A 27982-nucleotide genomic window follows, 5' to 3' on the forward strand; every position below is an offset into this window, starting at 1 on the left:
CACAGACAAACACAAACAGGTACACATATAGAGACATCAAAACAGATACACACACGCACCACAAAAACACACAGAGAAAGACACATGTAACAAACAATCTGGCATACATACAAACACCGACAGGTCACACATGTAGGTACACCTATGTATAAAGCCAGACACAAAGACACAGAAACAGACACACACATAGAAGCACACACTGACAAAGATACACACAAAGACACATGCAAACACAGAAATGGCCGGAATGTTACACCTGGTAAAGGGCTGTGAGGTGGGAGAGGATGGAAAATCAAATGGAAAGCGGGGTGGCGGTGGGAGGGAGTGGGGAGTGGGTGCCGTTCTCGTCACTTACCCACCCCCACTGCTATTTTATCAGGACATTGATGCAGGAGTTCCTCAGGTTAGTTCCAAGGTCCAACTATCTTCCGCTGTTTCATCAATGACCTTCCCTCTATCATAAGGTCAGAAGTGGGAATATTCACTGATGATTGCACAATGTTCAGGACTGTTTACGACTCCTCAGATACTGAAGCAGTCTGTTCCCATGTGCAGTAAGACCTGGACAACATTCAGTCTTGGGCTGATAATTGGTAAGTAACATTTACACCACACAAGTGCCAGGCAATGACCATCTCCAGCAAGAGAAAATCTCACCATCTCCCTTGACTTTCTGTGACATTACGATCACTGAATCCCCAACCATCAATATCCTGGGGGCTTTCCATTGTCCAGAAACTTAACTGGACCAGCAATAAAAATACTGTGGCTACCATAGCAGGTTAGACGCTGAGGATTCTGTGATGAGTAACTCACCTCCTGACACCCCGAAGCCTGTCCATGATCTACAAGGCACAAATCAGGAGTGTCTTGCAATACTCTGTACTTGTCCGGATGGGTGCAGCTCCAACAACACTCAACAATCTCAACACCATCCAGGACAAAGCAGCATTCTTGATCGGCACCCCATCCTCTATATTAAGCATTCACTCCCTCCATCACCAGTGCACAGTGGCTGCAGTGTGTACCATACACACAATGCTCTGGAATAACTCGGCAACAGCACCTTCCAAACACACAACCTCTACCACCTAGAAGAACAAGCACAGCAAATGCATGGGAACACCATCATCTGCAAGTTCCCCTCCATGGCACACAACATCCTGACTTAGTTTAGTTTAGAGATGCAGCACTGAAACAGGCCCTTCGGCCCACCGAGTCTGTGCCGACCATCAACCACCCATTTATACTAATCCTACACTAATTCCACATCCCTACCTGTCCCTGTACTTCCCTACCACCTACCTATACTAGGGGCAATTGCTAATGGCCAATTTACCTATCAACCTGCAAGTCTTTGGCATGTGGGAGGAAACCGGAGCACCCGGAGGAAACCCACGCAGACACAGGGAGAACTTGCAAACTCCACACAGGCAGTACCCAGGATTGAACCTGGGTCGCTGGAGCTGTGAGGCTGCGGTGCTAACCACTGCGCCACTGTGCCACCCTTGGAACTATATCACCGTTCCTTTACTGTTGCATGGTCACAATCCTGGAATTCCCTTCTTCACAGCACTGTGGGTGTACCTGGACCACATGAACTGCAAGCATTCAAGAAGGCAGCACACCACCACCTTCTCAAGGGCAATTAGGGATGGGCAATAAATGCTGGCCTAGCCAGTGACGCTCACATCCAAGGAAAGTAGAAGGGAAAAAACAGATTCTGCAGTGGCTCCTACTTGTGTGGAAATTTAGTTGAAGAACTGCATGGCCACAGGAAGCAGAAGTTCCTCTGCTGCTGGGATCTGAACAGTTAAAGTGATCTTCAACAGGAGGTTAGTGAGCTGAGGCTGCCTGCTGGTCATTGTGTGTATGACAGGCTCCTGACCTTCACCCTGTTGGATCATCTGATCTAAACCTTTAGAAATAGTTCAGCTTCTGGTGACACATTTACTGTGAGTGTCTGTGGTTTTAATGTCTCACTGACACTCATTCTGCCCATAGGGACTGAGGGGTGGGGTGGATACATGTGTTACAACCAAGGGGCTGTGTGTGATTCTGCTGTAATGTGAGGCTCCCATAAAAACCATGAGCAACAACCCCAGAAGTGAGACATGACACAAGTTACCCACTCCTTCACTCCTCTTTTGTCCTTTCCACATCTTTGCCTCCAATCCCCTCTCTTTCCTCCCTTTATTCCTGTCACCCTACCCACTCCTCCCCCCATTTGCCACTTTCATCCTCCATCGCTCATTCCTCTCTCCTCTTCATTCCTTCCTCTCCTTTCCCCTTCCTCCCTGTCCCCCACTTGTTCATCCTCCGTTCCCCATTTCCTCCCGCTCTCCTCCCTGTCCTCAACCTTCCTTCCTCGCACTGTTTCTCCCTCCTCTTCTCATCATTAGGATCTCAATACATTTCAAGGTGAAAGGAGAGGAGGGCTGACGAATTTCCAAGAGGGGTTCTTAAACAGGCGCTAGGTGTCTCATTATCATAACACTGCCACTTTAAGAATTCTGCTGAAAGGTCATCAACCTGAAAAGTTAACTGTTTCTCCGTTTCTCTTTCCACAGATGCTGTCAGACTTGTTGATTGTTTCCAGCACTTTTTGTTTCTATTGCCTGAAATTTGTTTGTTAGACACTAGAGGTCAGTGTTGTCTAACAAATGGTGGGTTGAGTCAGATCAGCAGGACTTTTATAAAAGCAAAATACTGCGGATGCTGGAAATCTGAAATAAAAACAAGAAATGCTGGAACCACTCAGCAGGTCTGGCAGCATCTGTGGAAAGAGAAGCAGAGTTAACGTTTCGGGTCAGTGACCCTTCATCGGAACTGCAGGACTTTTATACAGTTCTGGAGTGAGAATGAACACTGCTGAAATTTCCCTGGGATTCTTTCACACTTCCACAGTAGCTCTTGCAGAATTCAATGGGGAATGTTTTAAGTTGGCCCTGATCGTACTGCAAAGGAAACTTGGAAAACTCAGGGGAATTATTGGGAAAACAATTGAGGAACAATATTAATTGTCATTTTAAAAAGCACAGATTAATCAAGGACAGCCAGCATAGATTTGTTAAGGGAAGGTCAAGTCTGACTAAATTGATTGAATTTTTTGAAGAGGTTAATAAGGAGGTTCGATGAGGATAGTGCATTGAATGTAGTCGTCAAGGATTTTAGCAAAGCTTTTAACAAGGTCCCACGTGGCACACTGATCAGAAAACTAAAAGCCCAGGGATCTAAAGGAAAGTGGCAAGTTGGAACCAAAATTGGCTCAGTAGCAGGAAGCAAAGAATCGATGGTGTTTTTGTGACTGGAAGGCTATTTTTAGTGGGGTTCTGCAGGGTTTAGTACTAGGTCCCTTGCTTTTCATGATTTATACCAATGATTTGGGCTTAAAGATAAAGGACATGTTTAAGAAGTTTGAAGAAGTTTGGCAGGAAGATGGGAACCGGAGCCACGGATCAGTGGATGGGGTAGCTGTTGAACAGGCAGATACCAAGTGCAGAGAGTCTGTGAGGAAGGTTAGACAATTGACACGACAAAGTTGCAGCCAGTATGATGGGTTGAAGTGTGTCTATTTTAACGCAAGAAGTGTCAGGAATAAGGATGATGAACTGAGAGCATGGATCAGTACTTGGAGCTACGATGTTGTGGCCATTACGGAGACGTGGATATCACAGGGCCAGGAATGGATGTTGGATGTTCCGGGGTTTAGATGTTTCAAAAGGAATAGGGAGGGAGGTAAAAGAGGTGGGGGAGTGGCATTGCTAATCAGGGATAGTATCACAGCTGCAGAAAGGGAGGTCGTCGAGGAGGGTTTGTCCACTGAGTCATTATGGGTGGAAGTCAGAAACAGGAAAGGAGCAGTCACTTTGTTGGGAGTTTTCTACAGACCCCCCAATAGCAACAGAGACACGGAGGAACAGATTGGGAGGCAGATTTTGGAAAGGTGCAGAAGTAACAGGGTTGTTGTCATGGGTGACTTCAACTTCCCTAATATTGATTGGAACCTCCTTAGTGCAAATAGTTTGGATGGAGCAGTTTTTGTCAGGTGTGTCCAGGAAGGTTTCCTGACTCAATATGTAGATAAGCCGACTAGAGGGGAGACTATGTTGGACTTGGTGCTTGGCAATGAACCAGGCCAGGTGGCAGATCTCTCGGTGGGAGAGCATTTCGGCGATAGTGATCACAACTCCCTGACCTTTACTATAGTCATGGAGAGGGACAGGAGCAGACGGGATGGGAAAATATTTAATTGGGGGAGGGGGAATTACAATGCTATTAGGCAGGAACTGGGGAGCATAAACTGGGAACAGATGTTCTCAGGGAAATGCCCGACAGAAATGTGGAGGTTGTTTAGGGAGCACTTGCTGCGACTGCTGGATAGGTTTGTCCCGATGAGGCAAGGAAGGGATGGTAGGGTGAAGGAACCTTGGATAACAAGAGATGTGGAACAGCTAGTCAAGAGGAAGAAGGAAGCTTACTTAAGGTTGAGGAAGCAAGGATCAGACAGGGCTCCAGAGAGTTACAAGGTAGCCAGGAAGGAACTGAAGAATGGACTTAGGAGAGCTAGAAGGGGACATGAAAAAGTCTTGGCGGGTAGGATTAAGGAAAATCCCAAGGCATTCTACACTTATGTGAGGAACAAGAGGATGGCCAGAGTGAGGGTAGGGCCGATCAGGGATAGTGGAGGGAACGTGTGCCTGGAGTCGGAGGAGGTAGGGGAGGTCCTAAATGAATACTTTGCTTCAGTATTCACTAGTGAGAGGGACCTGGTCGTTTGTGAGGACAGTGTGGAACAGGCTGATATGCTCGAACAGGTTGAGGTTAAGAGGGAGGATGTGCTGGAAATTTTGAATGATATGAGGACAGATAAGTCCCCGGGACCGGACAGGATATACCCAAGGATTTTACAGGAAGCGAGGGAAGAGATTGCCGAGCCTTTGGCGATGATCTTTGTGTCCTCACTGTCCACTGGAGTAGTACTGGATGATTGGAGGGTGGCAAATATTGTTCCCTTGTTCAAGAAAGGGAATAGGGATAACCCTGGGAATTATAGACCAGTCAGTCTTACGTTGGTAGTGGGCAAATTATTGGAGAGGATTCTGAGAGACAGGATTTATGATTATTTGGAAAAGCAAGGTTTGATTAGAGACAGTCAGCATGGCTTTGTGAGGGGCAGGTCATGCCTCACAAGCTTTATTGAATTCTTTGAAGATGTGACAAAACACATTGATGAAGGAAGAGCAGTGGATGTGGTGTATATGGATTTTAGCAAGGTGTTTGATAAGGTTCCCCATGGTTCCCCACAGGATGTGGGCATCGCTGGCCAGGCCAGCATTTACTGCGCATCCCTAATTGCCCTTGAGAAGGTGGTGGTGAGCTGCCTTCTTGAACCAATGCAGTCCATGTGGGGTAGGTACACCCACAGTGCTGTTAGGAAGGGAGTTCCAGGATTTTGACCCAGTTTGATAAGGTTCCCCATGGTAGGCTCATTCAGAAAGTGAGGAGGCATGGGATACAGGGGACGTTGGCTGTCTGGATACAAAATTGGCTGGCCCAAAGAAGACAGAGGGTGGCAGTAGATGGAAAGTATTCAGCATGGAGCTTGGTGACCAGTGGTGTTCCGCAGGGATCTGTTCTGGGACCTCTGCTCTTTATGATTTTTATAAATGACTTGGATGAGGAAGTGGAAGGCTGGGTTAGCAAGTTTGCCGATGACACGAAGGTTGCTGGAGTTGTGGATAATGTGGAAGGCTGTTGTAGGTTGCAACGGGACATTGACAGGATGCAGAGCTGGGCTGAGAAGTGGCAGATGGAGTTCAACCTGGAAAAGTGTGAAGTGATTCATTTTGGAAGGTCGAATTTGAATGCGGAATACAGGCTTAAAGACAGGATTCTTGGTAGTGTGGAGGAACAGAGGGATCTTGGGGTCCATGTCCATAGATCGCTCAAAGTTGCTACCCAAGTTGATAGGGTTGTTAAGAAGGCGTATGGTGTGTTGGCTTTCATTAACAGGGGGATTGAGTTTAAGAGCCGCGAGGTTATGCTGCAGCTCTATAAGGCCCTGGTTCGACCACACTTGGAATATTGTGTTCAGTTCTGGTCGCATCATTATAGGAAGGATGTGGAAGCTTTAGAGAGGGTGCAGAGGAGATTTACCAGGATGCTGCCTGGACTGGAGGGCATGTCCTGCGAAGAAAGATTGAGGTAGCTAAGACTTTTCTCATTGGAGCGAAGAAGGATGAGAGGTGACTTGATAGAGGGGTACAAGATGATTAGAGGCATAGATAGAGTGGATAGTCAGAGACTTTTTCCCAGGGTGGAAAGGGCTATCACCAGGGGGCATAATTTTAAGGTGATTGGAGGAAGGTTTCGGGGAGATGTCAGAGGTATGTTCTTTACATAGAGAGTGGTGGGTGCGTGGAATGCGCTGCCAACGGTGGTAGTAGAAGCAGATACATTAGAGAAATTTAAGCGACTCTTGGATAGGTACACGGATGATAGTAGAATGAAGGGTAGGTAGTTAGTTTGATCTAAGAGTAGGTAAAAGGTTCGGCACAACATCGTGGGCCGAAGGGCCTGTACTGTGCTGTACTGTTCTATGTTCTATGATACAAAGAATGGTTCTGGGTTGATATTGAGGAATAAAGCAGTAGACTGTAGGAAGATATCAATGCACTGGCCAGGTAGGCAGATAAGTGTCAAATAGAATTCAACCTGGAGAAGTGGGGGTAATGCATTTGGGGAGGGCAAACAAGGCAAGGGAGTACACAATAAATGGTAGGTTTCTGAGAAGTGTAGAGGAGCAGAGGGATGTTGGTGCACATGTCCACAGATCCCTGAAGGTAGCAGGACAGGTAGATCTGGTGGTTAAAAAGGCAGATAGGATACTTTCCTTTATTAGCCACGGCAAAGAAAATAAGAGCAGGGAGGTTATGCTAGAACTGTACAAAACATTAGTTAGGTCACAGCTCAAGTACAGTTCTGGTCATCACATTACAGGAAAGATAAGTTCTCACTGGAGAGGGTGCAGAGGATATTTAAAATGATATTACCAGGATTGCAAAATACTAGATATGAGGAAATATTGGATAGGCTGGTGTTGTTTTCTTTGGAACAGTGGAGGCTGAAGGGAGATTTAATTGAGGTGCATAAAAATATGTGCGGGCCTAGATAGAGTGGATAGGAAGGATCTATTTCCCTTAGCAGAGAGACCAATAGCCAGGGGGCATAGATTTAACATAATTGGTAAAAGGAATAGAGGGGAATTGAGGAGATTTTTTTTCCCAAGAGGATGGTGGGTGTCTGGAACTCACTGCCTGAAATGGTGGTAGAGACAAAAACCATTGATCTATTTAATAAAAAAACTCCCAGATATACACTTGAAGTGCTTTACTCTACAAAGTTACAGAGCAAGTGCTGGAAAGTGGGATGAGGCTTGATAGTCCTTTTTCAGCTGGCACAGACATGATGGTTGAATGGACTCTCTCTGTGTCATAAATTTCTATGATTCTGTACCTAACTCTTTAGCTTTCTGTCGACACATTTTTACAAACTGCTGGCTTTGCTCTCAATATTCCTCCTGTTGTCACCTCATTTTTTTATGTTCACTCTCTAAATTGAAGACAGAGATCGATAGATTTCTAGATATTTATGATATCAAGTTATATCGGGAAAGTGCTGGAAAATGGCATTGAGGTAGAAGATCAGCCACAATCTGGTTGAATTGTGGAACAGGCTTGAGGGGCCAAATAGCCTACTCCTGCTCCTATTTCCTATGTTCCTGAGTTTTATATTCATCTTAGTTCACCGCACCACCCCATAACTTTGTACTTTATTAACTGTAGAATTTTTGTCACTATACAAACACAGACACATTGAGCTATTCTGTCTGGTTCCCTTGTTCCACAACAGGCCAATTCTATCTCAAAAGTAAAATACTGCAAATGCTGGAAATCTGAAACTAAAACAGAAAATGCTGGGAAGTCTCAGCGGGTCAGACAGCATCTGTGGAGAGAAAAACCCAGTTAAAATGTTTCAGGTCAATGACCCTTCATCAGAACTGGCAAAGGTTAGAAATGTAATAGGTTTGAGTAACTGAAAGGTGTGGATGGAGAAGAAAAGGGGTCTGTGAAAGGGCAGAGGGCTGGAGATATTAAATGACAAAAGGTTTCATGGTACAAAGCCAAGAAAAGAATCAAAAGGTGTGTCTGGATGAGGTGCAGATGGCAGGATAAGGATAAAGTCAAAGGATTAAGAAAGAAACAAGGGCCAGAATTTGACCTTGCCAAATCGTGTGCCCTCAGAGGCGGAAATGAAAAACGGCAGGTCATGATGTTGGAACGGGTCCCCGACGTCATTATGCCCAATGTTTATTTTACTCTCATCAGACAGCTGGTGAGATGGGGACACTGTTCACTATCCGATTAAAGGCAATTGACAGCCATTTTACATTGGCTGTTCAATTTTACATTCTGCGCTCGGGTCAAACGGGGGGTCGCAGACCAGGCAGCTTTAAATGAGCGGCAACTGCTGTGTCAGTGAAGGAGTTGGAGGTACTTGAATTTTCAGTTCTGTCTGTTATATTTATGAGTTAATTCCAAGGTCTGGACTAATATTGCTGGCTCACCAGGGCTCACCTGAGTGAGTAAACCTCCTGGTAGGGCCACAACATAAGTGATTTATCCTAAGTAGGAGACAGGGGTTGTGGGTGGTAGGGTAAAGGACTGGAGACATTAAATGACAAAAGGTCTCATGGTACAGGTAGCAAATAGCTGTCCCCAATACATCTTTGGGATGCTGCAACCGTGGACATTGTTTGCTCTGGAGGAGGATCGACCGGCGAGGAAGAGAATGTCACAAGGAGGGACAGGGGGACAAATAGCCAGGGAAATCAGTGACCTGCTGGCCAACTACAGCCTGGTTATGGGGGAGGGGCAGAAGGCCACAGAGTGCACTGCGATAAATACCTGTGAAGTGATGATTCTACCCAGTAGGCAGGGTGTACTGGCAGTGACTGAGCTTTCTGCAGATGTTGGAACACCAGTGCTGTAGAAGACTGCGCCTGTCCTGAGAGACTGTCACATCTCTGTGTGAGATGATGGCAGTGGAGGTCAGCTCCAACTGCGTGAGTGGTCATCCAATGCCGCTGGCACTAAAGGTCACAGTCGCTCTGAATGTCTATGCATTAGGCTCCTTCCAGGCCTCCACAGGAGACGTTTGGAATCTCACAACCATCAACACAGCACTGCAAAAACGTGATTGCTGATGCCATATTCAGGTGTGCCAACCAGTTCACCAAGAGCCAGACTGATTCCACCAGTCAGGCCAAGAGAGTCAAAGGCTCCATCACCATTGCTTGGTTCCCCATGGTCCAAGGCATGATTGACTGTACACATGTGGCCATTGGAGCACCTGCAAGTCTGTAAGGAGCCTTCATTAATCAAAAATGGTTTCACTCAATGAATGTGCAACTTGTCTGTGACACCATGAGAGTATATTTCAGATGTGTGCTCGTTATCCAGGAAGCAGTCACGATGCATTAATTCTCCGGAATTCCCAGATACCAGTGCTTTTCAGTCCTCCTGAGTGCTTGCAAGGATGGACACTTAGCGACATCAGTTACACACTGAAGAGATGGCTGATGACACTCGTGAGGAACCCATGGAATGTAGCAGAGGAATGTTCCAATGTGAACCATGTGACCACCAGAGTCATCATTGAGCAAGAACATAGGTCTTCTGAAGATGAGATTTAGATGCCTGGAACATTCAGGTGGTGCCCTTCAGTACTCGCCAGCAAGGGTATCTCGCATTGTTGTTTTGCTGTGCCTTACATAACCTGGCGCTGCAGAGGGGCAAGGCCCTGGATGAGAAGGACATTGTTCATCCTGAGGTGTCCTCAGACTAGGAGGGTGAAGGGATTGAGGAGGAGAAGGGGGAGCAGCCACCTGAACATCTGGGGGAAGCAGTTGGAGATTTGCAGGAGTTGGGTGCAAGGGAGGCTCTAATACTCAGGTGTTTCCACTGACCTGAGGCTCATCACCCATGTACTATGCCAGGGACTGGCATTTCAATCCAAATTCAGGCATTCACATCTGCTGGAAGCACAAAAGCACTCACCTGCAGGCGTTAATCTCTGCTTCAACGGTCCAACTTTCCATCTAATGCACCATGGCCCAAGGGTGCACCTCTCCCAAGTCTCCATCTCATGCAGAAGAAAATGTTCGCCTCATACATCACTATTTGAGACATAAATAAGCCAAATGAGAAATTTAAAAAACAAGTTTGTGGGAAGTAGCATGTAAATTAACATGATTCCAATTCACACCAGTGAACCCAAAGTACAGTTACATTTGTGAGTGCTCAAACGTGTCGAAGTCCCCTCACTGCCAGCCCAGTCAGAGGCAGGTGGCTGATCAGGATGCCCCTTGGCAGGTGTCCTACAGCTGCCCAGGGTCATGAGGATCCTGGCATATTGAGGTGACCCTGAGAAGTCGCAGGACCACCCTCAGTCATCCTGGCATTCTGAGGTGCTAGTGTCACTGACAGAGGGGACAAGGAGCTGCTGTATGCATCAGGAGGGTCCTGAGAGGAGCTACTAGATGCATACTGCTGTTGCTCGTGTGCCCTCATGAGTTTCTTTTGAGCCTCTCTGCTAATCTCAGAGGGATGAGCACTTGGAGGAGACCCCAGGAGCCTCGTCCTTATCTTGCATAGCCACTGATGCATTGCACTCATTGACAAGGCGAGGGTTTTAAGGTCTCTGCACATCTCCGACAGGCATTGGGTGGCCTGCTGGAGCTGGATCTCCACTGCAGTCACCAATTTGTCAATGGAGAAAGCCAGTCACTTAGATAACAGGGACTATGCTGAACTCATGCCCTGGAAGTACACTTCCAGAGTCTAAGCCAGAGCATGCATCGTCTCTGGCAACTTTGTCAGATCTCCACACGACACCTACAACATCTCCCACTGAATGGATGACCTCAGAGGCTCGTCATCATTATGCGGCTCAGCACAGTCCTCTGAATGTCGGAGGCATTGGCCGAAACTGCCTCTGGCAGCTGGTCCGGCACTTGTGCAGAGCTAGCACCAGGTTGTGACCACAGATCTGAAGATGCAATCAGCCCAACCATGATGACCGTATCTGAGCTGGTGTTTCGTGCAGGGAAAGGATGTGTCACTGCACAACCTGAGGTCCCCACCTCCTCCTCAGAGGTGGACGGATGTCCCCAGATATGTCGCCTGGCTGTAGCTGTGATTCACCTGCAGGGGAAAACAGAATGATCAGGTCTGAGTGACACAATCGCAATCATAACAGTGCAGAAGGAGGCAATTCGGCCCATCATGTCCGCACTGGCTCCCTGAAAGCACAATTCGCTCAGTTCCATTCCCCTGCCTTCTCCCTGTAACCCTGCACTTTCTTCCTTTTCATATAATTACCTAACTCCCTTTTGAATTCTCCAATTGAACCTGCCTCCACCACGTTTTCAGGCAACGCATTCCAGACGTTAACCACTCTCTGTGTGAAAAAAAACTTTTCCTCATGGCACTTTTGCTTCTCTTACCAAATACTTTAAATCTGTGCCCCCTCATTCTCGATCCTTTCACGAGTAGGAACAGTTTCTCTCTATCTACTCTGTCCAGACCCCTCATGATTTTGAATACCTTTATCAAATCACCTCTCAGCCTTCTCTTCTCCAAGGAAAACAGTCCTAACTTCTCCAATCTATCTTCATCACTGAAATTCCTCATCCCTGGAGACATTCTCGTGAATATTTTCTGTACACTCTCCAATGCCCTCATGTCTTTCTTAAAGTGCGGCTTCCAGAACTGAATGCAGCACTCCAGCTGAGGCTGAAGTAGTGTCTTATACAAGTTCAACATAACTTCCTTGCTTTAGTACTTGATATCCCTATTAATAAAGCCCAGGATACTGTCGGTTTTATTCACCACTCTCTCAACCTCTCCTGGTAGCTTCAATGACTGATGCACATACACACCTAGGTCCCTCTGCTGCTTCACCCACTTTAGAATTGTTACCTTTATTTTATATTGTCTGTCCATGTTCCATCCTACCAAAATGTGATGGAAACCACACCTGCCAAAGTGAGACATATTAATTTTGTCATTTGGACATTATTTTTGGAGTGTCAATGGACTTGAAATAACTTGTTTCAAAAAAAAAAACACAGTAGTGGCTGAAAACCTAGCTGCTCATTTGAATTCTAAAGGACAGTGGCTGAAAACATGGCAGGACATTTGCATTCTAAAAGACAGTTACCTGAAGAAGACAGTGGGAGTGCATCCCCGATTCAATTAGCCAGGTGGATTTTGTCAATGAACTGGCATTCCATCTCCACCCTCCTCCCCCCCCCCCCCCCCACCCCCACTGAGAGTGTTTGTGAAGCTTGAAGAAGCCCACAAATCCTGCAGGAGAGGTTGTTCTAAATAAGGAGCTAGTCACATGACTAACCTGCTGGCAACCTGGGGGTTGTTTGAATTGTGCCACTTACTTTTGGAAGAGACTGCAATTTGAAGACAAAAGAGAAGGAAGGTCTCTCCCTGTCTCTCTCTCTTTCTATCAATGTTCCAGTGACCCACAGACGTAACGTAAGCCCCAAGACAGAAGATCAATGAAACACGTTTGAAAGTGTGCACTGGGCCCCAACGAGAACTGCAAGACTTAACTTCAACAAAGACTTTACATCAAACTCAAAGCCAGTAACTGAACTCCAGCTATTACTTCAAACTTTTCCCCTTCTTTCTCTTCCTGTCTCTATTTGCATGTGTGTTTATCGCGCATGTCTGCTAGCATGTCGTGTTGTGTATTTTTTATTAGTTTTAACTGAATTAGAGTTTTAAAGTGAAAAAACTGATACCTTTCTTGTTTAAATCTGAGAAAACTGTCTGGTTGATTTCTTCGCCATTACTGTTAGAGAGCAGTAAGCAAAGACTCACTGAGAGGGAAGCTAAAACATGATGTTTTAATAAGTTAAACCCTGTTTTGGTCAAACCAGGAAGAGGTTGAGAGGTGGAGCCTTGGACCCCTTTCTTACCTGGTCATAACAGAAATTTGAGGGCTAGCATCCTGGATTGGACCCACAGACAAATGAGAAATTGGAAGTGGGAAATCAAATTGATTCCAGTCAAAAAGAGAAAAGATTTCAATGCATATTTTCTTGTGGTTGTGTGTGCTAGAATACTGACATGTCTGTGACTGAAGCCAGTAACTATCCAAGCCAGGATGAAGTAACTTGGGATAAGTTAAAGGCACTGTCTATGGAAGAATTGAGAGATATGGAATGAGTAGTGTGGGATCACTGTCTATGCCAAGGCTAGGATGTCCGAACTCCTACGTCTAGTGGCCAACAATTTTCCCTCGAATCTGAAGAAGCAGAGACAGCTTTAGAAATAGAAATAGCAAAGCTAGAAGAGGAACAGAGAAAACTTGAATTAGCAGACAAGAAAAAGAGAGCAGACAGAGAGAGAGAGAGAGAGAGAGAAAGACAAGAGAGAGAGAGAGAAAGAACTTTCCAGAAGGAATGCGAGGCAAGGGTGCTGAGGCGGCTTGAGTTAACGAGGGGGCAACAGAGTAAACCCAGTAAAAGCATGGAAGATACAAATGCGGGGGCATGTGCAGAATTGTTAACATTTTCCAAATTGATCCCAAAATTCAATGAGGGATACACGGAAGCATTTTTTGTATCTTTTGAGAAACTTGCAAGGCAGTTAAAGTGTCCAGCTGAGACCAGGACTCTTCTTCTGCAAAGTAAGCTCACTGGAAAAGCTCATGAAGTTTATTCCCTGTTGCGAGATGAGAGTTCATTCAATTATGAACTGACAAAAAATGCTATCCTCGAGGCATTTGAGCTAGTACCAGAAGCCTACCGCCAAAAGTTTCAAACCCTCAGCAAGCAAGCTGATTAAACTTACCTGGAGTTTGAGAGAAGTAAGCAGCTGGCTTTTTTTTTTACCAGGTTTTGAGGGCTCTTAAAGTGCAGCCCAGCTATGAAACCCTCAGAGAGGTAATTTTGCTGGAGGAATTTACAAACTTTCTCCCACTCTCCATAAAGACTCATGTAGAGGAACAAAAAGTTCATGGAGCAAGGCAAACCACAGTTCTGGCTGATAGGTTTGCTGTTATATACAAGTCGGTTTCCCAGGGCAAAACCTTTCCTATTAACCCCCGCAAATTCAAAAAGGACAAAGCCTGTGAAGGTGATAGAAGCCCAGGCAGTCCTGGGAGAGAAGGAAAAGCAGGAGACACAGGGGGACCTCCTCCAGCCAAAAAGGAAGGTGCTGTAAGTAGGAGTGAGACCCAGAAACCTGTGTGCTTCCATTGAAATAAAGCTGGTCATCTGAGAGCTGACAGCTGGAAACTATAGAGAAAGCTCGTAGGGTTAATTAGGGTACAGCCGCTCAGTGCAGATGAATGGACCTTGATGAAAATCACAGCTGAGCAAGCTGTGGCTTTAACTGCAGCAGTAGTAAGGCCCAGAAAATATATTGCTGTGGGCACAGGAAAATTTAATAAGATTCCTGAAGGTTATCAGGATTTTGTGTCTAAAGGAAGAGTAACCCCCATATACCTCGAGTGGGGCAAGCAGTCCCATCGTATTCCTCAAGGTCACAGGGGCCATGAGATCCCTTTTGCTGGGAAAAGGCCTGACCTTATCCCAGGGAGTGCCGTAATACCAGAATGGTGGTGAATGGTATTGGAGGGCAGTGTACGCATATACCTTTACATCGAGTTTCGGGACTGGTGACTGTAGAGATTGTCCCTGGTTTGCCTGTGGACTGAGTTGACCTGCTCCTCGGTAATGATCTGGCAGGAGCAAAAATAGTAGCTTCCCCAGTAGTGAAAGAGAGACCTCAGGAGGTCAGAGACACAGGGCAGTGGCAGGAGACGGTCCCCTGCAGTCCCCCTGCACGTGCAGTGAATCGGGCCATAATCAAACTAGCTCCCCAGAGGAGACTCAATTGGCACTGCAGGCAGATGTCTGTCTGTCTGTATGCTGTCTGAGACTTTCTTTGGAAAGTTAGAGGACCCAGGGAATGAATTAAGTGGATCTTCCCTACCTGAGGCTCAGAGAACTGACCCAATACTGAAAGTTAGCACAGGCTACCCAGTCCGAAATGGAAACAGAGGGAGTCCCTGATTGCTACTATTTAAAGAATGAGGTACTGATGAGGAAGTGGAGTTCTCCTCACAGACCTGAAGACAAGGAGTGGACAGTGGTTCACCCATTAATGGTGTTGCAGTGGTACCAGAGAGAAATATTAAGAATGGCCCATAAGATTAAAATGGCTGTACACGTTGGTATATGAAAAAGCAAAGCCTGCATAAGTCAGCAGTTTGATTGGCCTGAACTCCATAAAGATGTGGTGGAATTCTATAGGAGTTACCACATGTGCCTGGGTGATGGGAACCCCCAACCCACAGTGAAATCTGCACCCCTAATTCCTGTATTGGCTTTTGGGAAGTCCTCCAGCAGAGGGCTGGTGAATTGTAAGGGACCACTACCGAGAACAAAAGAGGACAGAAAGACACAGGGCTGTCAAAAAGTTATTGAGGAAAATGGACAAAAGGGACAAAGGGGACATGTTAAAGGTGATGCTAGAGGATTCCCAGAAGAAAACCCTACTGTCTGGTCAGCCAACCCCGAAATGTTGGAAAAATTAGACCCCACATCCTCCTGTGTAAATGCAGACGACAGAGTTGCTAACAGCATTTACAGAAACTTGCAGAGACAAAGAAAGTCCACAAGAGGGCAGAGAAACCGTGAGGGTGATGCCTCATCTAGCCAAAGTGCTGCAGGGGTTTCAGTGGAATCTGGACAAATATCTTCAAACAGGCATGTCCCAGAGGACAAAGGGAAGATTAGCAAAGAATCTCTCTCCCACTGTCAGGAGAAAAGGGAACCAAACATACCCTAAAGTGAAAAACCCTTGCATGACTCATCAAAGCACCAACAGAGAGAACAGAGTGGATCCACCCACTGCCGACTCTCATGAGCAGAATAGCAAACCAAGGCTAACTCAATCTAACCCTGTTCTTGCAGACCTCAACAAGAACAAAGGCATCCGAGGCCATCATAGAAATGTGCACACTGCACCCTCCCCATAAATCACATGTTTTTGGGATGCCCATTCCCAATGTATTTCAGGCTGATATTGAAGAAACTTTAAACCCCTTTGGATGACACATTACTATCTCAGACCCACTTCAAGGGAAAAGGGACAGTTTAAAGCAGCACTGCTACAAAGGAAAGACAGGCTGTGACAATTTTTAGGATTTCTGAATGAACGAGGATGAATGAGATAAATGCATGTGTGTTTCTGTGTACTTTCTCTTCTTGCTATTTTTTAGAATGAAATGCTCTCCTAATATTGCATTTCATTCCACTAGTTGTGGATGTGTGATGGAGATCACACCTGCCAAATTGAGACATATTAATTTTGTCATATGGAACATTATTTTTGAATGGTTATTGGACTTGAAAGAATTTGTTTAAAAAGACCCCAACAATGGCTAAACACATGGTGGCACATTTGCATTCTAAAAGACAGTTGCCTGAAGAAGACAATGAATTTTGTCAATGAGCTGGCATTCCACCCCCTCCCATTCAGCTCACTGAATGTCTGCTAAGCTTGAGGAAATCCACAAACCCCATAGGAGAGTTTGTTCTAAATAAGAAGCTAGTCACATGACTAACCTGCTGGCAACCTGGGGGTTGTTTGAATTGTGCCACACCGTTTTGGAAGAGACTGCAATTTAAAGACAAAAGAGAAGGAAGGTCTCTCCCTGTTTCTTGCTCAAGCAACATTCCAGTGACCCATGGAAGTAACTTAAGCCCAAGACAGAAGAGCAGCAAAACATGTTTGAAAGTGTGCACTGGGCCCCAATGAGAACTGCAAGACTTAACTTCAACAAAGACTTTACACCAAACCCAAAGCCAGTAACTGAACTCCTGCTATTACTTCAAACCTTTCCCCTTCTTTCTCCTCCTGTCTCTATTTGCGTGTCTGTTTATCACATATGTATGCATGCTAGCATGGTTGCATCATGTATTTTTTGTGGTTATAACTGAATGAGAGTTTTAAGGTTAATAAACCTATATCTTTCTTGTTAAAATCTGAGAACACCTGTCTCGTTGATTTTTTTTTCCCATAGCAATTAGACAGCAGTAAACAAGGATTCACTGAAAAGGAAGCTAAAGCACAGTGTTTTTAATAAGTTAAACCCTCTTACGGCCAAACCAGGAAGAGGCTGAGAGGGGGAGCCCTGGACCCCTTCCTTACCTGGTAATTATACACTTCACATTTCTATGCACTGAACTTCATTTGCCACCTGTCTGCCCATTCCACCAGCTTGTCTAAGTCCTTTTGAAGTTCTACACTATCCTCCTTATAGTTCACAATGCTTCCAAGGTTCACATCTTCTGCAAACTTTGAAATTGTGCCCTATACACCAAGGTTATTAATATCTATCTGGAAAAGCAAGGGTCCAACACTGACTCCTGGGGAACTCCACTACAAACCTTCCTCCAGCTGAAAAACATCCATTAATGCCTACTCTTTTGTTTCCCATCACTCAGACAATTGTGTATCCATGTTACTACCATCCCTTTTAATCCATGAGCAACAAGCTTGGTCACACGTCTGTTGTGTGGCACTGTATCAAACGCCTTTTGAAAGTCCATGTACACCACATGAACAGCATTGACCTCATCAACCCTCTCTGTTACGGCCTCAAAAAAGTCCAGCAAGTTAGGTAAACATGATTTTCCCTTAAGAAATTCATGCTGGCTTCTCTTAATTAACTCACATTTGTCCATGTGACTATTGATTGTACCCCAAATTATTTTTTCCAGAAATTTTCCCATCACTGAGGTTAAACTGACTGGCATGTAGTTGCTGGGCTTATCTTTACACCCTTTTATGGACAAGGGTGTAACGTTTGCATTTCTCCAGTTCTCTGGCACCACCCCTGAGTCGAAGGAAGACTGAAAAATTCTGACCAGTGCCTCTGCGATTTCCACACTCACGTTCTTCAGTATCCTTGGATGCATCTCATGTGGTCCTGGATCTTCATCCACTTTAAGTACAGAGAGCCCATCTAATACTTGTTCTTTATCAATTGTAATCCCCTCTAGTGGCTGACTTACCTCCTCTTTCAACATTGCCTGGGTTGCATCATCTTCCTTGGTAAAGACAGATGAAAAGTATTCATTTAATTCCTCAGCTATGCCCTTTGTCTCCATGTGTAAATCCCCTTTTTGGTCCGTAATCAGCACCACTCCTCCTTTTACCACCCTCTTACTATTTATATACCGATGGAAATCTTTTGGATTTCCTTTAATGCTAGCTGCCAATCTCTTTTCATGCTCTCTCTTTGCTTCTCTTATTTATGTTCTCACTCTTGACCTTCTATATTCAGCCTGGTTCTCAATAGTACTTTCTACCTGGCACCCGTCATACGCACATTTTTTCTTCATTGTCTTACCCTCCACCGATTTGTCATTGAGGGAGATCTGGATTTGTTTCCCCCACCTTGTCCCTTTGAGGGAACATACCTTGACTGTGCCCAAACTATCTCTTCGTTGAAAGTAGCTCATTGTTCACCTAATAGTTTTCCTTCCAGCTTTTGACTCCAATTTATTTGCCCAGCTGCATTATTACCCCTTTAAGTTAGCATTGCCCCAGTTAGTTATTCTTACCCTGGATTGCTCTTTGTCCTTTTCCACTGGGACGGTCCGGGCTGAAGGACTTGTCATAGACTGCAGTGTTTAACGTGCGCACTTGCGCGGGTCTTGCCCCGCCCTACCGACGCTGACCTTTCCACCGGTGCGCGTCTTTTCTATTCAAAAGACTGCTGGCAAGATGCTAATTGGTCACCTAGTGCTCGATCACAGCAGCAGCTGAGCTTGGAACGGGACCGCCTTTGGCACCTGCTTCTGCTTCCCAGACCGCAGCCCTGCCAGTTCATGAAAAATTCTGGCCAATGAGTTGGGTTGTGGGGTGGGGAAAAAAGCAACAAAAATAAAAGCCCAAGAAAAGAGCCGCAGAGGTTATGATCATAGGCCCTGTCAACCATGGTGAGTATAGCAACTGCTGCCCTTTTACCTCTATTCAGTCCAAAAGCACGACCCCGTGCTTCCTGTCGCTTGTCATTTCAATTCTCCACCCTGCTCCCATTGTGATCTTTCTGTCCTTGGCCTGCTGCCATATTCCAATGAAACATACACAAACTTCAGGAACAGAGCGTTATCTTTCGATTGGACACTTTACAGCTTTCCTGAATAAACACTGAGTTTCAAAGTTTTAAATTACATCCTCTGCCCCCTTTTTCTCTTTTTCTCACCTTTGTCAGTTCTGATGAAAGGTCATCGAACTGAAACGTCAACTCTGCTTTTCTCTCTACAGATGCTGCCTGACCTGCTGAGTATTTCCAAAATTTTCTGTTTTTGTTTGAAGGCAATTCTATCACGCTGGCTGACAGCAACTATCTGAGCACAGACTGGGGGTCAATTTTGAGACTTTTTCGCCTGCATTCATCAAGACAACGCACGTAATGTGCTGAACAAAAATAAGTGCAGTTTAGAAAGAGAACTTTATCTTTATAACATCACATATTTGTCATCTATCTTATCCAACCCTATTAATTGGGCCAGTATAGTAAAACAGTAAAAATTGTTGCAATAAAAACAAGAAATGCTGGAAATACTCAGCAGGTCTGGCAGCCTCTGTGGAGAGAGAAGCAGAGTTAACGTTTCAGGTCAGTGACCTTTCATCAGAACTGGCAAAGGTTAGAAATGCAATAGGTCTTGTTGTGATGTTTATTTTGTTTGGCAGAATGTTTGGGTGATCGACCTGATTTTCATTCCCCTTCCTTCATGGAGTGGAGACAGTGAGTACGGCGCCGATGCGCTGCATTCCATTAGCCGCCAGGAAGTAACAGCGACCAGTCATTGTGAACTCTCTCCTCGGTTTTCATTCCCTCCCTTGCTGCCAGAATTTCCAGTCTCTGCTCAGTGTTAGTGCTGCTCAGGGGTAAAAAAATGAAAGTTGGAATGAAAAGAGCAACTGAGATACCAGGATAATTTTTCAACTTAGCGCCTGGGTGTAAACTGGCGTTGCCGATTGGACGCTCGCTGAAGAAACGTACAGATTTTCATTTCTGTTGATTTGAATTGAATTGAAAATCGGGCAGTTCCTATAACAGGTGCGGTCTAGAACGAGTAGCTGAACTGCAAGATTGAACATCTACCCCAGCAAATACTGCTGAATTGTTTAAGATGCAAGACTCCACCTGACTGAATGGGTGGACGACGTTGTATAAAATCAGTCACATACCTCTGCAGAAAATCGCCAGTGTGGCACAATACTGAAACAGGACGTTTAGAACCAAGATTAAACGCATCACTGAGATCAAGGTTTTCGTTACTCCAATCTGACAACTGTTTACAGTGACGTGTTACGTTCTAATACTCTTAAACCAAGTTGCATCCCGCGAATGAACGGGGCTGGACATAGTGATTGCTCCTCCTCCAATGCGGAGCGTTTCCGTTTGGTGTTCCACTAATGCAACTCGCACTCATTAAACATACAAAGTACCGAATTGTTGAATGCACGAACAAACCATATTACTTCAGAAAGCGATGTAGTTTGGAGACCTCCAATATTTTATATTAATCTTTAGATAAATAACAATTTGAATTCCAATCTACTGCTGTTCTTCTGGTAGCTTTGTGTACACAGGTGAGATAATACTATGCGTTGTCAATTAACACATGACAACATGCGATGTCCAACTGGTACATGGTTAGAAGAGGAACCAGCTTTACGTCAGTCTAAAAGAATTCTCAATTATCGCAATGGGAAAGGGGGTAATTTCACATACAATGGAACTGAAGCTAAACTCATTAAAGAATGGATCTTCTGGCAAAGAACAATGCTTCAATCAACAAGAGAAACTCTTTTCATGCATCCTGAACCTGACTTCTCAGAGAAGTACTCTTCAATGTTGAAGCAGATAGAAACATCTATCAAAATTCACGTCGTGTAATATATGTCTCAAGCGCAGTTCATGGTGAAACTGATTACGAGAGTGCTCACTTGCCAGTTCAGTTGCACCGAGCAGTCACATTGGAGCTACAATGTGGACTTCACTGTTGGGGGCAAAATGGATAGTTTTAGTTTGACAAACCTTAAATTTAAAATATTCTGATTAACCCACGGCAGCAAACAGTCAAGTAGGTAGACAACACTAAGATGGACATGGTGTCGTAACGCTGGGAGTCTTCAGCATACATATGGAAGTTATCCCATGGTTTCCATAATTCCATCAATTGCCAGTTACAGAGGGTTACGAAGTAGCCAACGTCGAAACATCGAGTATGGGAAAGGGTGGATCTAGAAAGGAATTAGATGGAAGGTCATTGAAAAGCTGCAGCAATATGTAAATTAGCAATGCCGAAAGTAAACTACCTACTACGGGCCTGATAGAAGTTAAACCAAATACAAAACCGGCACAGGAGAGAATAGTTTGCGGAGGAGTTGCGGACACTGAACTGTACCAAACGTCATGGAAGGCCAGGGGGATGCCGCGCACGACTGAGGAAGTAACTCTGCAATCTATCGCCTCAGTTGCATTATTTAAGGCTGAAGGAACCCAATTTATAAAAAAAAATCCACTCGCAATCCTTGCGGTAAACGTCTCAATTGCCCATCACAATGAAGTACACGATTCAAGATGGTTACAAAGATTGTTAAATCTTTTTGAACTTCAAAAGCCACTCAGCACATTCCTCTAAAGGCTTTTGTTTTTCATAGAATATTGTTCACATATATTTCCGTCTATGATATCTGCAAACCAGTAGCATTCGCAATAGCAAATAGAAAGTCTTGGCGTTTGGACCTCAGCGTCACTAGTTAATGTTTGTGTCCATTGGTTGACTAGGTTATGTTGCACGACAAGGTTTTGTCGCACATCCTTTGTGATTTATATACTCCCACCCTCCCAAACAGTTACTGCTGGCTGATGAGCTTTGGTCATTAATTGCCAAACATAGAAATACAGCTCAATAGTTAGGTATTTGGCGTATGGTGCTGTGCCGGCTCTCCAAAAAACATTCAAACATATAATCTGAATCCCAGCCTTAAAATGTTTCCTTTTTTAAGTATTTACATAATTTGAATGACTATTGAATCCACTTCCCCCACCCTTTCATCAACATGAAGAGCCGGCGTAGACACGATGGGCCAAATGGCCTCCTTGTCTGCCGTAAATGTCACTATGACTCTATTCCAGGTCATAACAAATCGATGAGTAAAATACATTCTTGTCATTATCCCCTGGTTTTCTCCCCATTATCTGAAAATCTCTTTCCTCTGGCTATCTATCCTCCGGCCTATGGAAATATTTCCCCACGTCTTCTCAGTCAAAACACCTCAATTTTAAACAGCATTATTACATTCCCCTTAAAGTTCTGCGCTCTGAGGAGAGTTCTTTTTTGGCCTCCTCGTCTCGAGAGACAATTGGTAAGCGCCTGGAGGTGGTCAGTGGTTTGTGAAGCAGCGCCTGGAGTGGCTATAAAGGCCAATTCGAGAGTGACAGACTTTTCCACAGGTGCTGCAGATAACATTGGTTGTCAGGGCTGTTCCACAGTTGCTTCTCTCCTTGCGCTTCTGTCTTTAAGAATAATCACAGCTTATTCTGGTCTCACCACATTGCTGACTTCGCTCATTCCTGGCAACGTTCTGAAAAATCATTTGCGTCTGTCTCGAGGCCTTGACACACTTTGTGAAGTGTAATGCCCAGAACTGAACACAATGCGCAGGATGACGTGGAACCAATGATTTATACCACTTTACTTCTCTTTGCGTTTGTGCTCCATGAACAAAATCATCCCCTCTGTTTTAGTAACAACTATATCAACTTGTCCTGCCACTTTCAAATATTTGCATATGTGAAACCTTAGGTCTCTCTGTTCCTGCACCCAATTTCAAATTATACACTTGACTTTATAACGTATCTACTCAGTTTCCTTCCAAATGCATCAGTTCACATCTCTCTGTATTAAAATCATCTACCTTGTCTCTAGCCATTTCCAAAATATATCTATGCACTGCAGAATTCAGCGACGATAATCTTCAGTGGTTTCGACATGTACAAAGTTCAGGCCAGCAGCAAATTTTTAAATTATGCCCCATAAGCAAGTTTCAGGATGTTAATATGTATCGGACTAAGTAATGGTCCTAAAAGCGACCCCAGAGGACACAACTGTGTATATCCCTCCAATGTGAGAAAAAAATACAGCCATTCACCGCTCTTCTCTGCTTTCTGCATCATAGAGAATTTGGTCCCCACTGTGGTAATGTATCAAGCGTCTTCTGAAAGTCCATGTACAACACAGCAAATGCAATACCTACATTAGACCTCTCCGCTATTTCATCAAGGAACTCAACTAATAACTGTATGAATCATTGGTTAGGCCACAACTTGAGTACTGTGTGCAATTCTGATCACCTCATTACAGAACAGATGTAATTGCACGAGAGAGGGTGCAAAGGAGATTTACGAGGATGTTGCCCAGACTGGAAAAATGCAGCGATGAGGAAAGATTCGATAGACTGGTGTTGTTCTCCTTGGAACAGAGAATGCTGAGGGGAGATTTGATTGAAATGCACAAAATTGCGAGGGGCCTGGATAGAGAGGAGGTGAAGGGTCTATTTACATTAGCACAGAGGTCAGTGACTAGGGGGCATAGATTTAAAGTGACTAGTAGAAAGATTAGAGGGGAGATGAGGAAAAGTTTTCTTCACGCATAGGGTGGTGGGGGTTTGAAACTCACTGCCTGAAAGGTAGTTCAGGCAGAAACCCTGAACTCATTCAAATGAAATCTAGATATGCATCTTAAGTGCTGTAATCTGCAGGGCGATGGATCAAATGCTTGAAGGTGGGAATAGAATGGGTGGAATGCGTTTCGGCTGGCACAGACACGACGGGCAAAGTGGTTTCCTTCTGTGGTGTAAACCTTCTATGATTCTAAGTATGTTCGTCCAGATTTGTTTTTTTAAAATTCTACAGTTAAGCCTGTCCGCCCCCAACCCCTGCCAGCATTGGGAAAGTCTCTCGTCTGTACCCAATACATCTCTTTCAAGGTCGACCATTGCGCATTTTTGATTTACCTACCAGTATGTAATTTTAATCTTTCTTTCCAATTTACCTGGAATAGATCCACTTGCAACTCAATTGAAGTAATGCTCTTTGAGTTGGATATTTTTGCCTGTGATTGATCTTCCTTCCTTTTAAATAACTACTCTAAGCCTATTGAAATTGTGATGACTCCTAAATTTCATCTTAATGAAGTTGTTCCACTGCCTCACTTCATTCTCCCGCACTACACAGAGCATTGCTTCCTTCCTCTTTGGTCTGGAAGCACACAGTTCAAGAATATTCTGCTGTACACATCTCAGGAATTTCTCCCAGACTTTGCCGATTAAACTGCTGTTCCCCAGTACCCAGTGAGGATTATTGATGCCCTCCAATACTATTACTCTTTTGTTTCAACCTCTTGCTGAAATTCAACTACAAATTGCCCCTTAGGAACATAGGGACATAGCAGCAGGAGTAGGCTATTCAGCGGATCGAGCCTGCCCCGCCATTCAGTACGATCATGGCTGATCATCCACTTCAATGCCCTTTTCCTCACCCTATCCGCTTCTCCCCTTATGTCGTTGGTATTTAGAAATCTGTCATTCTCTGCATACTCAATAAACATACTCAACGTCTGAGCTTCCACAGCCCTGTGGGGTAGAAATGTCCAAAGATTCATCACCCTCTGAGTAAAAAAAATTCGCCTCATCACTCTCCTAATTGACTTCATCCTTATTTTGAAATTGTGTCGCCTGGTTCTAGACTCCCCAGCCAGGGAAAACATTTTGCTGCATCGACCTTTGAAGTATTTTGTAGTGTCAATTAGATCACCTCTCATTCTTTGAATCTCTGGAGAAGACAGGCCCAGTTCCCCCAATCTCTCTTCATAAGACAGTCCTGACATCCCAGGAACAAGTCTGGTGAACTTCGTTGCACTCTCTCTGTGGCAATAATATCCTTCCTTAGGTAAGGGGACCAAAACTGCACACAGTTTGGTCTCACCAAGATTCTTTGCAATTAACAAGCCTTCGCTACTCCTGTACTCAAATTCTCTTGCAATAAAGGCTATCATATCATTAGCCTTTTTAGTTGCTTGCTGCAGTTTCATGTTAGCTTAGTGACTTATTGGTAAGGACATCCAGGTCCCTTTGTATATCTACACTTTCTAATCACTTACCATTTAAAAAATACTCTTCACATCTATTACTCCTACCAAAGTGGACAACCTCACATTTACGAATCTTTAATCCATGCCAGGATATTATCTCCTATCCCATGTGCTTCAATTGTGCTAACCTACCTCCTGTGCAGGACTTTATCAAAAGCCTTCTGAAAATCCAATCACACAACGTCCACTGATTCCCGTTTATCAATTCTGTTAGTCACATCCTCAAAAAGCACCAACAGGTTCACCAAACACGATTTCCCATTGATAAATCCATGTTGACGATGCCCAATCTGATCATTATTATCCGTGTTCATTTATCACATCCTTTAGAATAGATTCTAGCATTATCCCAATGGCTGATGAAAGGCTAACAGGTATGTAATTCCCTGTTTTCTCTCTCCCTCCCTTCTTAAATAGTGGGGTGACATTTTCTACCTTCCAACCTATAGGAACTGCTGCAGATTCTATAGAATTTTGGAAGATGATCACCAATGCATCCTTTCTCTGCATAGCTACCTTTTTAAACACTGTGGGATATAGAATATCAGATTGCGGGGACTTATCAACCTTTAGCCGTATTAATTTCTCCAACACAACCTTATTACTCATACTAATTTACTTCAATTCCTAATTCTTCCTAAACTCTTGGATCTCTACTTCTGGGATATTTCTTGTATCTGCCTCAGTGAAGTAATCATTTATCTTCTGTGCCATTTCTCTATTCCTCATTATAAATTCTCCTCCCTCAGCGTGTAATGGACCCACATTTGCCAGAGACAAATGTTTCCTTTTTACGTACCTATAAATGCTGTTACACTCTGGATTTAGAATTTTTACTAGGTTACATTCATATTCTATTCGCCCTTTATTTATAGGTTTCTTTGTACTCTTATGCTTTATTGTAAAATCCTCCCAATCCTCAGGTTTACTAATATTTCTGCAAATGTTATAGGCCTTTTTTTATCTCATACAATCCTTAACTCCCCTTTTTAGCCACGGTTGACTGCCTTAACTTTTGGGATTTTTGTGCCTTGAAGAAATGGACAGTTGCTGTAAACTATGGAATAATTATTTGAAGACTATCTATTGTCTATGCACTGTCATAACTTTTAATGTATTTCCCCAAACCACCTCAGCTATTTGCCCCTCATACCTTCCTATTTTCCTTCGTTCAAATTTAACACCCTGGCTTCAGATTGAACCAGCTCTCTTTCAAACTTAATGTAAAATTCTATCATATTATGGTCAATCATCCCTAAAGGTTCTTTCACAAGATTATTAATTAACCTTTCTCATTGCATAATGCTAGATGTAAAATAGCCTGTTCTCTCGTCGGTTCCTCAATATACTGCTCTAGAAAACCATCCCTAACACACTCCAGAAGCTCGTCCTCCACAGCATTGGTGCTCATTTGGTTTCCCAGTCTTTGTACAGATTGACGTCTCCCATGAATACTGTATGGCACATGCTACATGCTTTTCTAATCTCCTGATTAATACCATGCCCCACACTACCACTGCTGTTTGATGGCCTATAAACAACTCCTATCCCCCTCCAATGTTTGCTGCCCCTTGCTGTTTCTAAGCTCTGCCAAACAGATTTCTAATTTTGTTCTTCCGATCTGAGATCCTCCCTTACTAATGTACTGATCCTCTCCCTTATTATCAGTGCAACACCACCTCCTTTCCCTTTTTGCCTGTCGGTCCTGAATATCGAATATCCATGAATATTTAGTTCCCTGCCTTGATCACCCTATAGCCACGTTTCCGTTATGGCAATAAGATCATACCCATTTACCTCTATTTGGGCCTTTAAATCATTTACATGGTTGAGAATGCTGCGTGCATTCAGGTAGAGTTCCCTTAACTTTGTCTTCTCGATATTCTGAATTCTAAGCCTAGTTGATGCTCGCCTTTGTTTCGCCTAGCTTCTACTGTCACTTGCTACTTTTGTACCTCCTGTTAATAGCTTCATTTCCTTCTAATTTGAGCTATGCCTCAGGTTCCCAATCCCCTGACAAGCTAGTTTAGACCCTACCCAACAGCACTAGCAAGTCCCCCTTGGAGGATATTAGTTACGGTCCTGTGAAGGTATAGCCCCAGAACTGGTCCCAGTACCTCGGAAATCTGATGCCCTCCCTCCGACACCAATTCTCCAGCCAGGTGTTCAATCAATCAATCCTCCTATTCCTATGCTCACTCACACCTCGCACTGGGAGCAATCCAGAGATTACTGTTTTGGTAGCCCCGCTTTTTAATTTCCTTCCTAACTCCCTAAAATTTGCATTCAGAACCTTATCCCTCTTTCTACCTATGTCTCTGGTACCAATGTGGATCACGACCTCTGGCTGCTCACCCTCCCCCAGAAGGATGCCCTGCAGCCGCTCTGGGACATCCTTGACCCAGGCAGCGGGGAGGCAACACACCATGCTGGACTCACTTTTGCAGATGCAAAAGCGCCTGTCTAATCCCCTGACTATCGAAACCCGTATCACTATTGCTCTTCCACCGTTCTTCCTCCACTCGTGTGCAGTCACGGACATTGAACAGATTGCCCTCCCCGAGGAACCCTCAGCAGTATCCAAAATGGAAAACCGATTAGCAAGCAAGATAGATTCAGAGGACTATTGCCATGCCTGTTTGGTTCTCT

The sequence above is a fragment of the Heterodontus francisci genome, chromosome 17 (genome assembly GCF_036365525.1).
Source record: "Heterodontus francisci isolate sHetFra1 chromosome 17, sHetFra1.hap1, whole genome shotgun sequence".
Classification (NCBI taxonomy): Eukaryota; Metazoa; Chordata; class Chondrichthyes; order Heterodontiformes; family Heterodontidae; genus Heterodontus; species Heterodontus francisci.